Source organism: Epinephelus fuscoguttatus, linkage group LG1 (assembly GCF_011397635.1).
Source record: "Epinephelus fuscoguttatus linkage group LG1, E.fuscoguttatus.final_Chr_v1".
Lineage (NCBI taxonomy): Eukaryota > Metazoa > Chordata > Actinopteri > Perciformes > Serranidae > Epinephelus > Epinephelus fuscoguttatus.
In genome coordinates this window covers 1,587,319-1,606,537 of record NC_064752.1, presented here as the reverse complement: position 1 = coordinate 1,606,537, position 19,219 = coordinate 1,587,319, and the positions used below count along the sequence as shown (strand labels likewise).

Below are 19,219 nucleotides of genomic sequence, written 5' to 3'. Positions count from 1 at the left end.
TTCAGCAGCCTGACAGACACAAACCAGTGTTTACAGTCTTTTTAGTGGGAAATTCCCTCTTTGTGTCAACTGCAGCTCAGCATAGAAACAGTGTTCAGGAAAACTTCCACTGAAAGAAGGCAGCAAGGATGTCAGCATGTTCTGCTCAGTTCAGGTCAAAGTTTTGTGACAAGACAAGTTGAAACAGGCAACTACTGTCAACGCTCCATTCTGTAATGTTATAAAAAGCTGTCACCTGCGAGGTGTTGCCATTTTAGTCAGCGTGAACAGGAGGAACGATTACAAGCTCAACCTGTTTGAACCACTGACTACTGTTTAACATGAAAAATGTTGAATCTGTCCTTTAAGCCTGCCACAAAACACACACACACACACACACACACACACACAAGCAGTGAAGCAGGATGTGATTTAAACTAACAATGGATGGATTTGCGGTTGCAGTTGTCTAATTGAAGGACATGTTTAAGTGCTCATTAAACTGTATTACTCAAACCAGCCATTACACTGTCATCATCACCTCACCTCAGTCTGAGTGATTAGATGTGACATGTAATTTCCAAATGAGTGTGTGTGTGTGTGTGTGTGTGTGTTGCTACTGATCATAAAATGTAATCTGTGCTGGGAGGAAGAGTGGAGCTCGTCCTCGCTGTCACTCTGCTGTTCAGAGGATAGAGCTGCCTCTCAGGCTGCCGTCACCACATTACAAAGTGAAGTGACAGCATTGTGACTAATTTTGATTTTTTTTTTAGCATTAAAGGTTCATTGTGAAAGATTTAAGGAGATTTAGTGGCATATAGTGGTGAAGATTGTAGATTACAACCAGCTGAAACTTCCCCTGGTTAGAATTCCTTCAGTGTTCATTGTTCAGGAGCTGAATTATCCACAGAGGTCTCTTCCTCTCAGAAACAAACACACCAGCTGATTAAAACCGGTAAACCCACTGACTAAAACAGTTTCACGCAGCAGATCAGTGTTTTTCTCATGCTGCTTGTTGGGGAGGGCTTTAATGACGGTGGCTGACGCGGAAATGTGACTTTTATTAGTACCAGCCACTGGCCCATAGGGGTGGGGAACAATATCAGTACAGCATAATATCACAGTGTTTTTTCGTGGCAATATCATCACACATTGTTGCACAATTGTTTTGTTTTTTTGTTGTTGGTGGTTTTTTTTATTATATAAGACATTAATTCAACAAATACAAATTAAACTTAAGGTAGCCTACTAGAAATATATATATATATATATATATATACATATATATATATATATATATATATATATTTTATTTTTTTTTTGCTGCAAAAAAATGGCTGAAGTGAGATGAACAAACTGAGAGGGTTATCTAACTGGATCAAACAGATGTTGACAAAGTTAAAAAAAAAAAAAAAAAAGGTAATAAATCTCAATATATCACAGTAAATTTTATTGCAACACTCTGCATTTCACAACATATTTAAAATGGCAATAATATTAATCGTATATGTATGTATGGTAAAATCTGGTAATAAAAAATATGGTGAGGTAATATCATGGATCCTCTCGTGGTTTGCATACATGCTCTTTTGTGAAAAAAATATATATCAAAATCAGAGAAATATTTATTAGTTTTGCTTCCTATTTTATGGCCCAGCTTTTATTTTGAAATTTTTCCTTCTTTCCTTGACTTACCTTTTTTTTGTAAAATATTTTGACTGTTAACATGATGAGTTTAGACTTTTTGAAGCTGTGATTTTTAAAATCTATCAAATGACAGCTTGACTGTGAAAAAAGACAGAAGTAGAGTCCTAAAATATTTGCCTTGATGTTTAACAATTTATGTCAGAAGTACATGATAAAATCTGAAGTGGTGGCTCCCAGATTCCACATGTAGGAGTTGATATATACTTTCCACATCTGTGCGATGTAAAGTTTCTCATCTCCTCACGTCCGCGAGGCTCCTTAAACATGTTGAACACATGCAGACACCCAGTGTGTTGTAATCACAACTAGAGCCTGACTGATACAGGTATTTGGGGCTGATGCAGATACCTTGATTGGGGACTAAAAAATTCTGACATGTATGTTGATAAAGATTGATATAAAGTCAAACATATGTTGAAGAGGCAGGATATGTTTCAGTGTAACAATAGACTTTATCGTCACAAATGACATCAGTGCCCTAAAAGCAGTAAAATTTGCTGGGAATTTAATAATTACAAATTACGTCAAGCATCTATTTTTTGCATTATGTTCTGTTAAAAAATAAACTTTCATATCAGATGACATATAGCTGATAGTTATATATCTGTAATAGGCAGATATCAGCATACATTCATTGGGCTCTAATCACACCCGCTATCTGCACTGACTTAATACACTCCTAAAAGGAGATACAGACTGGAGACAGGAGCTTCTGTCAGAATATAAGAGTTCATGTTGAGTTGTTCACAGTGATGAAAACCTTCACCTGACAGATCAGTCGTCCCTGAAGGTCTCTGTGACGCTGTTCGCTTCTTGGGTCTGAAAGTAGAAATTGAAAAGAGAATAAAAAAGAGAGAACCAGCTGAGCCTCACTGAACTCTCCTTGACACCTGAACTAAACGTTAGTGGAAATTCATGCACGGCATCAAGAATCTGTCTCCAGATCTCACTCACCAGGCTCCCAAAACCACAGCCTCCAGCCAGAGTGGGCTTAATTTCATGCCCTGAAAATAATATTTCATCTGAGGACGTAACGAGCCTCTGATGTATGAACAGAGCCATCATGTGATCTCAGCTGGTTTGTGAACTGATGGGTTGTTGTGTTGGCTGCAGGCTGAGCGGTCATGTGCGTCAAGAAGAAAACACCAAGTTCCTCATTGATCAAATCTGAAAACATGAGAACTCACTCAGACCTATTAAAGCTAAATAAGGAGAGAAAAGAGGAGTGAGACCCAGGACGTGAAACATTAAAGCCTTAAAACAAGTCTGGTGACAAAGAGGAAGTAAAAACGATATAACAAGACGAGTGAGTAAGACTCAGGCAGACAGAGAAACAAGAAGTGACTGAACGAGTGAGATGGATGAATGGGGAGGGGTGAGAGGAAGAAGATGGGATGTGTGATGTGCACGCCATGATATAAAAATAAAATGTCTCCAGTCACTTGGTTGAAGTGGCCACACTAAAAGCCTCCACAGCTGAAGCACAAAACTCTCAGTGCTGATGAAACGGCCATCAGCACAATAAGAGGAAGGTGACCCGCTGATTTATTTACAGTATATTATAAACACACACACACACACACACACACACACACAGAGGAGGGAGAATATAAAGAGTTGAAGGTGTGAAAGGAAGAAATGAATTAGGATACTTGATTAAAGTGTTACTCTGATGATGTCAGCTGCTTCTGTAAACATCATAACTGTGTTACTCACATGAGGGTCAGACTCAGAGTAACAGAGCTGTGATGCCTGTAAATGCTTCACATTATTCCTGGCATGCACACATATCGAAAGCTGCGTCACTGATTTGCTGAGAACACCTGACCTGAAAATGACAGACTCTAACATATTGTCACAAGTTGATAGTCTTAGTAATAACGTTAATAATAACGTTGGGCCGGTGTGAATATTTTCAAACCGGTTTGATATAAAGAGTTTGACCAATAGCTGTTACACTTGACTCAGCAGCCGCTCATTAATGAAACTTGATGACACCGTATCCCAACAGCAAACAAGCCTCTGACTATTGCGCGACACTTAACATTGGAGCTCTCTGTTCACGGTGAATCCATTAAATATGCACATTGCAACAATGCAGGTTACCTATCAGCTGTCTGTTTGAGATCAGAGTGGAGACGTAACTACCTAAAACATGGGTGAGTGGCCTACTTACGGTCTTCCTACATTTGTAACGTTACTTTTTAAAACAGAAAACAGGTTTTATATTGGGACATTTACTGGTCTCACTCCCAAGTCATCGATACGGCCACTTGGGTAGTGACTTCTGGTGTCTGATATTGACGACAATAGTTGTCCTTTCACGTTGGCATGAAAAGCGAACGACACATGGTGGCGTCAGGGGGAAACACGGGGCGAAAGTCCGAGTAGGGTGGGCGGGTCCAGCAGCCACCGACTATGACCTGGGAGGTCGGTGTTCGCTTCCCATGTGATTGTAAAGCCAAACCCTGTTCTTGTTTCCTAAACCCAACCACGTGTGTTTGTTGTAGAAGGAAGAAAAAAACGTCTATTTGCAGTGTTGTACTGACGTAGTGCTTTTATTTTGAAAGAGACTGTGTATCAAACTGTACATTTCCTGTGAAAACAGAAGTGTATTTTGAAAACAGACAATGCATGTAACAGGCTGAAGTTGACACAGCGTCCCAGAACGTCAACAACCAGCACACCCAGGGTACCTTGGACGTCATATGTGGACGTGGAAAGTCCATGACCAAACGTGGACATGTGACGAGGTCACAGTGAGGATGTGTTGAACAGCAAGTAGGTTGTTTTTAGTGATGGTCAGTTTGCTCATTATAAGCTTTCGTCTCTGTAGCAGTCTCCCTTCAGCCAGCTGCTTTGTTTTTTGTATTAAAATTCAGAGGTTTTGTGAAGAGAATTCCTCATTTCAACTTCATGAATCAGCCGTTCATCGTCCATTGCGCTGCTTTGAGGTGAGTGACAGGAAGAAATAGAAACAGGACGTCTGGTAAAAATTTGTCACCCCAAAAAACACATGAATTTGCCAGTAAACAGTGATCCATTAATGAAAATAGTTTGTTCAGTCGTCCTCTCCACCACAGCTTCAAAGCTGTGCAGCCAATTATAGCCATTAGCTTTTATTATTATCAGCTACATCTGTTTTCTTTGCACGTGGTCACATTTTGCTTTTATCAGTACTTAACCTTTTTCATCCTGTGCTGAACAGGTTGTGTACAGGCGGTGTAGGGGTGCAGTGGTTAGCATTGTCACTTCACAGCAAAAGGGTTCCTGGTTCAAACACAGGATGGGGGAGCCCCTCTGTGTGGAGACTGCATGTTCTCCCCGTGTCAGCGTGGGTTTCCTACAGGTGCTCCGACATGTTCTCACCGGCTTTTTAATGTAATGGGAAGGGTTACAATTGGCATTCATGCCCTGGTTAAATGACTCTGCAGTAGCCACAGGTATTTATTGGCTCCGCCTCTGATCGGCATTGACAGAAACACAACACCTGGGTGAACGTGCTAATTTTAGCCCCTTCACCGGTGAGATGCAGTGACATGACACCACAAAATCTCTGCCCAAGCAGCGCTCAAACATCATTCCAAACTAGTCTGCACCGAGTTTGATGAGAGCGGTGACACTGAACCATACAAATCATAACAGCTGTGTAGGGCTGAGGGGAACCACAGAACAGGGTGATGATTCGTCACTATGAGCGACCTATTTCACATTATTCATCATCATTAGATATATTGATTTAATTGATTGTTTGACATGTACCATGTAGATCAGTCGAGCTTTAAGTCAGCATGTTTCTGATCCAACTAATGAGCGTAACTGCAGACAGTGAACCAGATTCAGTGTTTTGCCTTTTTAAGAAATATTTCTTTTTCATGTTACATCTCTGCCATTAACAGTTGTTGCATCAGGATCTTTTTTTTTTTACTTTTTTATGGGATTATGATGTGAAGGATTTTGATTACCTTTATCTGTGAATCCACTCTAATCAGTTTATCTCTATGCATGTAAACACTCAGGAGAACAAAGCCAAGCAGAGCAGATAAGATGGCAAATTGGATGAAGGACGAGGATGATGATGAGGGCCGAGAGGGAAAGACAGAACACAGAGAGGGAAACTAAAAGAAGTCTGAGTATGAAAATAATCAAATCAGGAGACAATAGTCTTTGCTTTTTGTAATGACACTGGTTTTTATTTGTCTTCATGATACTGACTGAAGGTGGGTGTTGGCTTACCTTTTATTTAGCATGAGATCATTGAGTATGAGCTGCAGAAGACGGAGAGACGAACGTGTGAGAGAGAAAAATAGAGGAGAAACACGGAGAGACAAAGAATGAGGGCGAAAAAGAGAGGGAGGCTTTCAGAGCTATCGATCTGAGCAAAGACAATCTGCTGTTTCCTTCTGGAGGCTGAAACGTGCTGCTGACCTCGAAATAACATCATTAACTTTGATGAGAAACAAGCTGGAAACAAACAGAAAGTGGCTGCGACAATGATCCGTTATTAGCCAGGCAGAAGTGGAGTGGATAATTAGGGAGATTTCGTTGTGATAGCAAGTGAGACGCCACTCAGTGTAATAAACTGCTGCCGGTGCGTCAGATCATCAGAGAGGAAACGACGGGGTTTGACTCTGGGATTAAAGTCAAGTGTGAGCTGAATGGACTCGATGGTCGGGGTCGTTCCAAACAGCATCACAGATACAGAAGCAAAGTCATTTGTGAGTGATATTTCTGATTCAGATTTCCAGTATGAAATCACTAAATCCCACTTATCTTTGAGTGTCTGGACCAACACCGTCTCCTTCAGCTACACTGTCGTAGTAACAGTTGTCAGGTGTGTTACTCAGAGCAGATGATGTGGCAGTAAAATTAGTTTGAATAGAGCTGCAGTCAGTTTCAGACGCTGACAGGCTGACTGATGAAGCCGCTGCTATTCCCCCCAGAGCCAAGTCAGTATGTGTGTGTGTGTGAGAGAGAGGCCACACACGTTGTGACAGTAATTATTGTACTTGTGGGGACCCTCATTGTCTTAATGCATACCCCAGTGCTTAATTATAATCTTATCGACACCACCCTGATCCTTAAAACCAAGTTAGAACCCTAATGTTCTGTTTGGAGTCCTGGAGACCTCAGACCTGTTTTTAAAAGCTCAGTATAACACACTTAATAGGGTTGGGTGATTGGCCGAATAAATTGGTTATCAATGATTCCCTGAGTACATTACTGGTTGTATTTTTTGGGGCAACTTTTGGGGGGATTTTATCATTTAATTTAGCTAATTTAATGGAGTGCTGCAGGGATGACATTTCTCTGTAGGCTGACGCAGAAGTTAGTGTCGCCCTAGTTCCTGCGTCAAAAAACCTATGTGATTTTTCAGTTGGATTTTGGATTATTGCAGAAATAGGACCGTTTATGGTACTTAAACATTTTGTTCAGCAAGATAGTCTTCACAAATGAACACCACTTTTATAGTTTTTGAAATGTAAATGCAATCGCTAGAAGAAAAAGCTAACGTTCAGCCATTAACTAACTACACTATGGCTGCATGACAAATGTCAGCACCACAATGAGGCTGTAAAGTCGTGTTCAGCGTGATGACACTCTCTAATCTCATTTAGCCACTTGTTCTTTAAGATGCACGAAGCATGCCAACACACACCTCTGCAAAGTTATGTCAGTCACTGGTTGTTGGGCTGATGGTGGCTGGGTGGAACACATCTCAACACATCACATCTCCCAGTCCTAATACTTAAACTTGTTTTTACTCAGCGTGATATTTTGTATTTAATCTGCTTTATTTTTGTGGTTGTTGTTGAGTAGTAGTTTAAACGCAGCTCTCCCAAATCATTAATAAGTCTGTTTGTATTTCTGTTACTGGAGTTTAACAACAGTTTGATTATATGAGGTGAAACAGGAAGTCTGACCTCGCTGGAGTCTAAATGACCCCAAATATGACATCACTATAGGGTTGCAGTGGTATAACAGTCTTCAGGTATGTCCTTACATGAAAACTGATGGTTATCATACCATGTACATTTTGCTCAGCTACGATAAACGGACAAAATACAACTGTACACATACTTGGTTGTGTGTTGGTGTGGAAAGAGTTTCCTCTTCAGTACTTTTCTACACATTGAGTTTTAAACAGGACCGAAGAAATATTCAGAGGAAAACAAAAGGTTGATATTACTATTTATTAGTATGCATACAGCACTGAGGTCTGTGCGACCCCAAATAATGAGAAAGTAAAACCAGTGTCAGTGAAACTTTGATAAAAAGGGAGGACGGACAAAAATGTCCTCGCTGTCTGCAGCTGAACCTGGTCCTCACAAAGGTAGAAGTACAAGCAACACAAACACACTGTCTCTTTTTAAGCTGCCCAAGGGAAGAGTCCAGCGAGACCAGCTGCCTCAAACACACACACACACACACACACACACACACACACACACACATGCAGATTCCCGTCCATTTCATCTCTGACCGTCTCAGCACTTACTGATTTTTATAAGGCTGACTGTGTGTGTGTGTGTGTGTGTGTGTGTGTGTCACTCTGTGTGTGTTAATGTGTGTGTACTTGTCTCTGATTGTATTTAAACACCTCATGTATTTTAGTATTGCATCTGTAATTTGCTGCTCCATCCTCCGCCTCTCTACTCTTCTCTAAATTGCAGCTGATTGGTTTTTAATGTTTGTGCTGCAGTTGGTCGATATCACTAACCAACCACGTCTGCAGGCACACGGATAAGAAACACCACCGTCCACTGTGAGTGTGTGAGCTGGTGGTGGTGGTGCGTCAGGAAACAGAACAACACAGCGCCTTGCTCTCCAGTCATTACCGTCTTTCGAGGCTGCTGATGTCACTCGGCCCTGTAGCTTCTGGTTTCTTGCTGATGTGCATTGATTACACTGACAAGCTGCAGCTGAAGCTGAAGCACGCCCTCCTCCTCCTCCCTGCTGTTTCTTGTTCTGTGGTGTCCGACCTTACTGTAAGCGGTACGAGTATCCATGGCTTGTACTGCTGGAAGCAGAAACAGTTGAGTGTTTTATGCTAGCAGAGCTGTAATTGGATGGTTTCATGTCACAGTGAGGTTTGACACAGCAGACATCTGTGCTCACAAAAATCCACTCTAAAAATACAGAACCTACAGCAAAGTTTTTGACACTGAAGAGAAAGTGATGAAATCGAATGTTGACAAGCCGAAAAGTTTTATCTGCAGCTGTCAGGTTTCATCTTCCATCACCATGTGAACTGGGGCCCTGTCAAGCTAGAGAATATAACACACACTGAAACAGCAGATAGTTTGGTCTGTTAGAAGACACATTAATTAAGTGTTGATATCACTATTAATTAGAGCACAACATGATTTGGTTCAGCTTTGTAGCAGCTTTTGGAAATGTGATCAGGAGTCATGAGATGTTAGTTTATCGGCTTGTGTAAATATCTTTCTGATATTTGTTTTCTAAAACCTTTAATATGAGTTCCTACCTTTTAAAGTTTGTTTCCTGCAAAGTATTGCGCTTTTAACACAAATGTAATCTGCATTTATAAAACTATTGCTCATGCTCCAGACTGTGACTATTTAGTCACGTTTAGCAACTATTTTTGGAGACAGTTGGACTAAATCTTAAAAGTGGGGGCACCCGTTGTCTTGCAAGTTTTGTTTTGTTTTATTTAAAGTCATTATCGTATGAAACACCAGGAAGGAGTGTGTTGTCTCATGCGCAGCGTCACTACAGGTGCATTTTTAAATATTTACTCTGAACAGTGAAGCACACTGTGGCACAAACTGGACTGTTTGTAATACTCTGGGTGCTTCCTCTGAGGAGATGGAGCAACATAGCGCTATCCATGCATCTTAACTGCACCTTAGCGCTCTCATTTTTGTCTAAGGTGTCAGATTGAACTTACAGACACGGCGTACATCTGCTATACGTTCAGAGACTTCGCTCCGCTCTGCCTGTGTTTTCTCTGGCTTTAGTGGCAGCCAGTCTGACCACAGAGATGTGGGTGACGGTGAGCTTGGATGAAATTTAGGGAGACCAGTAAGAGGAGAGCTGCAATTATCTACACGGCTTGTAATAAAAGCATGTGTCAGCATTTCAGCATCGCTCTGTGATAAAATTGGTCGAATTTTGGCAGTGGTTTTGCGACCTTGTTAAAATGACCAATAAAATTAAGATCACTCCAAGATTTGTAACTTGAATTTTAATCTGTTTGGACTGGCTGTCTGTACTCTCTGCCTTTTTGCCTTTGGATGTATAAGTGGAATTCCTGTTTTCTTTTCATTTGTTTTGAAAAATAATTCTGGGGAAACAGAGGTACATAGTTGTGTGTCATCAGCATAAAAGTAATAACTGATAACTACTTGAGGTGTTAACGTTCAGAAGCAAACACCAGCCAACTTGCTAAGTAGATAAGAGTTTGTGACTTTTTCCTTTAAAGTAAATCAGCATGTAATTATTTATGTAAATGTTCTATTTATTACCAAAGCAATTATCAGTAGTTAAGGTGGAAAAAATATGAATTTGTTGTGTTGTATGTCGATTGAAGTGTTGCTCCTAAATTTTGTGCCGGTGCGCCTAAACTTTTCAGTTGGGAGCACTGGTGTTACGAGTGGAAATAGTTAGTTTGGAGTTTTGTATTAACTTGTAAAAAATAAGAGAACAGCTGTGACGCGTCAGTGGTCTTTTGCTCGGACAGATAACGTGGCATTTTGAGATGCAGATATAAAGCAGACATTTATAGCAGCCCTGGACACGTAGAGGCCTCCTGGTCTGACTTGTTGTCCTTGTTTGGAAGTTCAGAAGTGGCCTCACTTGTTCTTAAATGCTCTTTTACAATGTACTTCATTATTTCAAGGCTTTCTCCGTGATGAGTATTTAATAACAATAAAATCTACCTGTAAAGTCTTTAAGCCTTCATCAGCCTGCCCTTGTCAGTGATCAGCAAACTGTTCATGCACATTAATCTTATCAAACTCAGCCGAGAACTCATTCAGTGTGAGCACGTATTTAACTGACAGCTTATTATTTCTCTCATTACGCAGCGGTAGCATTGTTAATTTGTTTGCTGGGAGCCAAATCTGTTTTCTGAGTCAGCTCTTGCGGGTGTTATTGGTGTCAGCAGCACAAATCTTCCTCTTACTGAAGCTGATTACTGAGATTGTTCATTTTTTCTGCTTCATTAACCTTGAAAGTGCCGTGTAAATAAAGTTATTATTATTTCCTGAGACAGACCAAGAAGGAGCTGAAACATTTCCCCAAATACCAATGAACTGAAGTTTGCTTTGCTGGCAGTGGTATCATGTGTTTTTTATACTGACCTTCATTATAAAGTAATGACATAGTTTATTTGATATGGCAGAGGATCCATACACTGTTTGGTCTTGTGTTAAATGTTTAGCCATGTATAATCTAGAGATGACATCCTCTGGATCCAAACTATGAAGAGTGTTGGAGTGTTACCTGTCTGAATATCATCCTTGTTTTAAATTCTATAACCTCTCCATGACATTGTATAAGTTAGTGGATCCACTTCTGTGGCCTAGAAAATATTTTTATTTATTCATTTTTCCTTGTTTGAGGATGTTTTTCAGCTCCATGCAGTTTTCAGGGGGGAAACAGGTTTTATTCCACCGCTGGGACCGCCACTTAAAAATGGCAACGGGATTGTAGAAAACAGCTGAAAAACACCAACTGTAAAGTATGTGGTAGAAAACATTCTCTGAAATATATTCTCAGCAGAAACTCGACAGAAGCTGTGAGACCTGAAGGTGATAAAAAGTCCATTTATTGAATCTTCATTTCCTGACAGCAAGTGAGCGTCTGTGTTACATTGGGAGCTCTCTGACCACACTGGATCCATTAAATATTGAACTCAGTCATGTCATGTAAAGAAACTGCTGACCTCTCAGCTGTGGTCTCAGAATAACCACTGAAAAGATGGTTTAGTACGGATACTTCCTTATTATTCATATACACAACAATACTATTGTAGGTAATTGGAGGATATCATTGTCGTAGCGGCCATACTATATCTGAACACCATCTCCACTTTGAAAACAAATAAGCTTGCTAGCGAGCTCTGTTGAGCATCCCACACAAAAATCTTACAAGGAACATTCAGCTCCCTGGTGATCTCCATCCAGCCAGATGCCAACTTATTTAGGTTTTTGTTGTAAAATGAGGAGGAATCATACAGATAGCTCTGCATTACAGCCTCATGAATCAGCCGTCCCTCGTCCATTGTGACGTTTTCAATGCAAGCGACAGGAATAAGATAGAAACAGCATGTCCGACAAAAGTTTTGTGCAAAACGGCAGCCCGCATCGCACTGCGTTGCTTGCAAGCAGTTCAGACGGTCTAATAGAAAACAGTGCAGTCAAGCTGAATTAGTCGCTGATGCTCGCTTGCGATGCCTGCGGTGCCGGGGATCAGCATGCTCAGGGACCTATCCCTGCCTGCTGCCTGACACACAATGCACCTGACCCTGATTCCTGTCCCTGTGGGTGGTGGGCTCACAGGACAGGGGCTCCATGTTAATTAATCAGGGTAAGCCCGACTGCACCCTATGGCCCAAGGCCCAAGGCCCAGCCACCAGACGCTCGCTGGTGAGCGCTTCCCCAGGTCTCCAGTGTCCGCATACCAGTCGAGGTACTCAAAGTCCGAGTATGCCAAGTCATCAAGGCCTTCTACAATCGCTCATAGTCTGGCCCCTCCCCTGGGACCACTTTGCCTTGGGAGACCCTACCAGGGGCTGTTAGCCCCGGACAATACCAGGATCACAGAGACAGACAAACCCCTCCATCGAGGAGCCTCACCTATGGTCATGAGCTCTGGGTAGTGACTGAAAGAATGAGATCGCAGATACAAGCAGCTGAAATGAGTTTCCTCTGTAGGGTGTCTGGGCTCAGCCTTAGAGATAGGGGGAGGAGCCCGAACATCCGGAGGGAGCTCAGAGTAGAGCCGCTGCTCCTTCATGTTGAAAGGGGTCAGTTGAGGTGGTTCAACATCTGATCAGGATCCTCCTGGGCGCCTCCTGTTAGAAGTGTTCTGGGCACGTCCCACTGGTAGGAGGCCCCGAGGCAGACCCAGAACACACTGGAGGGATTACATATCTCATCTGGCCTGGGAACACCTCGAGGTCCCCCAGGAGGAGCTGGAAATCAACACTGGGGAGAGGGGTGTCTGGGGTGCTTTGCCTGGCCTGCTGCCTCCGAGACCCGGCCCTGGATAACTGGATGAAGATGGATGGATGGAAGGTCACTCGTGTTGCTTTCAGTTAGGACACAGTGTGAGATCTCAGACAGACCTTGAACATGTACAGACTTGACTAACTGTACAACCACACGATCGGCCAACAGTCCCAGTCTGTAGGATTCAGGCCCATCTGAAGGCAGAAATGATAAATGACATTAATAGCTGTGTTTTCATTAATTTAGAATCACCTGAAAATAAGAATCATTTTGTTTTTCTTACCTGAGAATGAGCAGAACAGACAACCCAAACACTGGCTCAAAATAGGGCCATTCACATTTAAATGTTGGCCACTGAAATTCTCCTACACGCCCCTACACGGGAGAAGTTTTACCTCTTCACAGCTGAAAGCCACTAAGTCCTGCCCACTGGACCTCTGAAGATTTTTTTGATACTAGTGCTCATCAGACGCCAGAGTTTTAGTACAAATTTATCCCAAACCTGTTTGATCATTTAGGAAGAATGATGTCAAAGACTCCAAATCTGACCGAACAATTTGAGTTATTTTTCTTATTTTTCTTATATTTTATTAATGTTTTTTTGATACTTTTTTTTATGGGAACACATTTCAGTCTGTGTTGGAAAAATATTGAGGTTCAGTCCCCAGACTCATTCATTTTCTCAGCTTACATGAGGATGCACGCAAATCTGGGATGATGGAGGAAAATTCTAGGATGTTAGAATTTAAGCAGACATCAGCTTGAGGCAAAGTGGATGGTGCCCTCTGTCTCTCCATCTCTCTGTCTCCTTCACTCCATCCTGTCGTTTGCTCTCAGATTACAGTAAAGTGATCATTAAGCTTTTCAGAACTCGCTACCTAATTAGACTCTCTCCATTCTCCTCTAATGGAGCCCTGCTCTTTGACACTGGATTGTAGGAGTGCATTACCAGCAGGTGTGTGTGTGTGTGTGTGTTAAGGGTCAGGATCCTGATAGTGTGTGTGTGATGTTGGTCAGAGAGGCAGACAGAAGGCCTGCAATCCCCCAAGACCTCATTATAGCTCTGAGGGAAGGCACACACACACACACACACACACACACACACACACACACACACAGTTAAACTCAGACATCTGGAAAAGGGCATAGGGCACACATGTACACACACACACATTTACACAGGTTACACACTGACACGTGCACACTCAACTCCACTAACACGAGTCAAATGTCTGAAAAAGGGCAGCGGTGAGTTTAGCAAGAGTTCACTGCAGCCCTGTATGAACACACACACACGCACACACATGCACACACACACATGTGCAGTGAGCGGTGGGTCATGCACATAGCAGCCATAGAGTGAAGTCCTGGAATTCCAGAGTACTCTGTGAGTTCACTGCTGTCGTCTTTTAGTCTCGTCATCTCTCTCTCCGTCCCTGCAGTTGTCCGTGTGAGAAACAGCTGAGTGTCCTCTCCAACATCAGACACGCGCCACGCCTTAGGCTGCTTACAGCTGACGCACCGCACTCACACACACATTTGGACACACACACTTTGAGGCGCACACGCACAGTGTCGGACAGACATCAATTCCATTCGGGTAATTACTCCCTGGAGTTTGTCTTTGGGCTTTCTGTGGAGCTGGAAAGCAATTTGTTTGTGTTTATGAGTATTTGCAGCGTGGAGAATGACAAAGGAAATTGCACGTGTAAAATGAACAGAGTTGTGATTGTCTGTGTGTCGGGTACAAGTTTGACCAAAGAGAAATGTGGAAATTTGATTTTTTCTTGGCTTGAGGATGGAAAGGGGCTTCATAGTCATGACAGGACAAACTACTTATGTGTACTAATGTACGAATGTTCTGAAATCCTTTTACTGTTACAGCTGGTTTTACTATTAGCATCATAGTCTAGAGCCAGGCAGTGGGTTTAGTTGATTCATCGATTGACAGCAAATCATTCAGCTACTGTTTTGATCATCAGTAATGCTTTAAGACAAGTTTATTTGTTAAGTTAAATAGCACAGTTCTTATTGAACTCCTGCTTGTCTTTGTTATTTATCTTTGTAAACAGAATGTGTTTAGTTGTTGGACTGTGAAGCTGGAAACACACGGGTGCTGCCGCAGTGTCATGTGACTTGCGTTAAGTGCCACCACTAGCACACACTGGACACGTCATGCTGCTGCTTGTTAAAAGACAACCACGCAAAGTTACTACTGAAAGATCTGTACTTTCTCCATCTCTGCGTTAGCTTAAAGTCAGGTGTAGACAGCCCCTGATTAAACTTGATTTGTCACCTGAAGATCTCCAGAGCCGTGACTCACCAGGAAGTATCTTTTTTGCCATTGTCTTATTAATGACGGCATTATGGGTCGTTTAGCTCGAGATTTTTCTCGACCTCAACGAGTCTCTCCTCATCCATTCTTTGTCACACATGAGACACAGCAACAGCAACAGAATTCTCTTTATACATTAATGGTGAGGAGAGGAGTCGAGCTGCCACGGGAGCTGGTCTGTACAAGCAGAGAGCGAGTGGGGAAAATGCTTTTATTTCGGGGTCAGCGAGGCTGGAAGTAGAACAATGGCTTGAAGTGCTGTGGGTTGGCGCGTCTAGCCGCTGCCAGTGTGAGTTTGTACATTGAAAATAATAGGGGCATATTTTTTTGACGCACAGCATTTATCGCTGGTGTGTTTGGCCTTAACAAAACAAGACATCAGAAAGTGTTGTGTTAGACTTTAGGTAATTTAAACAGGAACTTTTCAAATTGTTCAGGCAAATAATCTGCAGATTATTCTATTAAAATAATAATTAATTTCAGCCCTGTTACATCCGGAAGTCTGTAAAGTTTAACGTTTTCATCTTACTTTGCTTCACATACTTTTACAGCTACTGCTGCTTTCTTATTTCACTTTTAGATTCAACACTGTGGACTTTTAAATGCTGATACTGATCTGTGTGTGGTGAAACCTGTCGATATCGTAGCATCCTGAGTAAAGGACGACATACGTGCTGCAGTGTGTTACAGTATTGTCGGGTTCAGAAATGTTGCCGAACTAATGCCAGCTAAGAATCGTACAGTAGCAGTGTGTACGTCAATGTGATCTGTGTAGACGGCTCTGTGTTTCAAGGCTACAAGAGATGACCTGTAGGAATACTGAGGTTTAGGCAACAAAAGAAGATGGTTTGGTTCAGAAAAAAAACATCTTAACGTAACGTCACATGACATACATCACTCGCATAATTTTCGAAACATACTAGCGCAAAACATTAGTATTAATGACAGTACCCTGGAAATCCAGAGTTCTCGCGAGAGCACAATTTGAATTTGCTCAGCGAGTCACTCTGGCAATCAGTAATGATGCTCATTACTCACGCCGTTGGAGCCGAGCTGCACCAATCACATCGGTGTATCTGATATAGGCGGGCCAGAGGCGAGCTAAACAGATGACGACAGCGCTGCGACAACGAAGTCCAGAATCAGTCAGTAAACATTGCAAGATGGCTACGGATGAACACCAGTTGTTTGAAACAGCTTTGGCCGCTACACTGAACGAGTTAGACTTGGCTTTTTCTCTTAAAGAGGAACAGAAGACGGCGCTCTAATCTACCAGTTAGCTCCGCTGGTAGCTAAGCTCTGGATACGTCACGCCGTGTATTGTTCTGATTGGTCGCAGTGTTATCCAATTGCATGCAGTGATATTTTCAAATGCATGCTTGGTGCCACCCCTCAAGTTGGGCCATTTGCATTACTCATGGCCAGACCCTAACTCTTTCTAGATTTGGGTCTGGATTTTTTTTTTGACCCATCGACCTCTCCTCCCACCAGCGGACTTTCTCACTCTTCATAATACAGTATTTGCCCGTAGCATTGAAAGCTGATGCCACCCAGTGTGTCTCATACCGCTGCTAAAGGCTGCCTTTGTGCGTTGGTATCTGAAGGCAAGGGCCACTGACAGAGTGTTGGTGTTTAACGGGATTGGGAGTGACACCGGATGAAAGAATAAATCCCTGCCAAAAATTATCTCATAGGAAAAATCATAAATTGCACAGCTGCATATCAATTTCATCACAGAATTTTACTGCGATTGACTCATTAATTTAAAGGGAGTTTTAATTTTTACAAAACCTGAACAAATGAACTAAACAGATAATGAATGCTAAGATGTACTGCACACATTATAAATGTTTGTGCTCCATCTTTAGTCAGAGTATAAAAACACTCTGCTTCCCAACAGTAGTGCCGTCTGTCATGCCAGGAGAGTTTGACCGTACTCACACATTCACACCCTCACACACCCTCATACGCTCCCACTGTTACCACATCCCAACCTTCCTTCACACTCAGACTCTGTTTCTAGAGGCAAAATATATGGGCGTTATCAGTTGAAATGTTTGATGTGCTGGAGATGTGTGAAGCTTTGAGTGGAGCAAACAGCTTCTAAAGTCGACCTAATGTTTGCTCTGCTCCAGATAAATCAAAGGCTTGTGGAGAGCAGCTAACAGCCTAACGCTCCTACCAGACTCTCAGTTTCCTGTTGGTGTTATTAAGTCTGTCATCGTCATTATTTCACCGTCTGCTGACAGTCACACACTCCACATGGTTCCTCATTGAACAGTCCAACAGCAGAGATGTCACAGAGCCAGATGATGCTTAAAGCAGTTGTTAAATATTTCAAGAAATACACGTATGCATGTTCTGGCAGGGAGTTACGTTCATGAGAAGAATAATACAGCTCTCATATGTGTCTGTTGAATATGACGCTACAACCAGCAGTCAGTTTCAGGCAGGATATTTCAAGAACAGCTTGAGGGAACCTCTTAAAATTTGGCACAAACATCCACTTGGACCGAAGAATTAACTGATTAGATTTTTGTGGTCAAGTGTCAAGGGGCAAGTCTGTGTAACCCCATCTGTGACATTCTTGTGAACGGGATATCTCAAGAATAAATTTCTTCAAATTTGGCACAAACGTTTACTTGGACTCATCGGTGAACTGATTGGATTTCAGTGGTCAAAACTCAAGGTCAAAGTGACCTTGCATCTGTCTCATTCTTGTAAACACGATATCTCAAGAACACCTTAAGGGAATTACTTTGAATTTGACACAAACGTCCACTTGGATCAAAGAATAAACTGATTATGATTTTGTGGTTGAAGGTCAAAGGTCAGTGTGACCTCACAAAACATGTTTATGGCCATAACTCCAGAATTCATATGCTAATTATGGCAAAACTTGACACAAATGTCTAACAGGATAAATTAATGAAGGTCAAACGGTCAAAGGTCAGCTTGACTGTGACATCATCATGTTTTAACGTCATATCTCAGGAACAGAAGGGGAGACATTTGGTCAGATACTGAATTGGTGACTCTAATCTTGAAACTGTGCTGATTGTATAGATCTTCTGTGTGTGAAGCATCCATGTTTTCACTGACATGGATGGAGACTGTCAGAGACACTGGACTGGTGGGCGGAGTCATACAACCACAGGGTGGACTGGTGGGCGGAGTCATACAACCACAGGGTGGACTGATGGGCGGAGTCATACAGCCACAGGGTGGACTGGTGGGCGGAGTCATACAGCCACAGGGTGGACTGGTGGGCGGAGTCATACAACCACAGGGTGGACTGATGGGCGGAGTCATACAACCACAGGGTGGTGATTCTAGTTTGGAAGTTGATTTTATTACACGTAACGTACCAAGGTGTCATCAGTCCAAGTAATCTTAAATTCACCTGTCTCTTTTCTACCATGATTTCTGAATGAATGGAAATTTGGTGTTATTATTAACATAGAAAAACAAAACATGAATAGGCCTGTACAATTATAGAGAAAACACTGCGGGCGGTTCTGATTTTCTCATCTAACTCTCTGACATTTTAGGAAATACACTTATTTGCTTTCTGGCAAAATGTTTATTTAAAGGAAATTCAGTTTATTTCACTACACAGCTCTCATCAGCTCATGCATGCAGTTTAATTTATCATTCCTGTTGGTTATGATAACATTTTACGCAAAGAGAGAAAACAAAGGCGCATTGTTTGAACTGAAGCATCGATTTAATTTGACCTACCGTACTTACAGGAAGCTTAGTTTTATATTAATAATGGATGATTATAACGTTTGCCCACTTTCGTATTGTTTCCAAATGAATCGGTTCATATTGATATTTAAGTGTGATCATCTGACCGCTCTCTTTTCTCTCCCTGCAGGACTGTTCCAGTGATGTCGCCACGTCCACAGATCTGATCCATCAGGTTGGTGAGTAACATGTTCTAATTGTTGGGTGTGTTGTAGTGAGTGGAGCCGCTCTGCCTCTCAGGCTGTTATTA

At 42.0% G+C, this 19,219-nt stretch overlaps 1 protein-coding gene across 4 annotated transcripts in view; it reads left to right on the top strand.

Moving 5' to 3' along the window:
* Nucleotides 1-19,219, top strand: part of pcbp4 (poly(rC) binding protein 4) — a 228,425-nt gene that overhangs the window by 52,911 nt on the left and 156,295 nt on the right. For 3 of the 4 annotated variants that reach the window (XM_049586319.1, XM_049586343.1, XM_049586352.1), the window contains exon 2: nucleotides 19,100-19,148. The gene's annotated coding sequence lies outside the window, so the exon portion shown is untranslated. The remainder of the gene's footprint in view (nucleotides 1-19,099; nucleotides 19,149-19,219) is intronic. The other variant, XM_049586328.1, reaches the window with a different exon arrangement.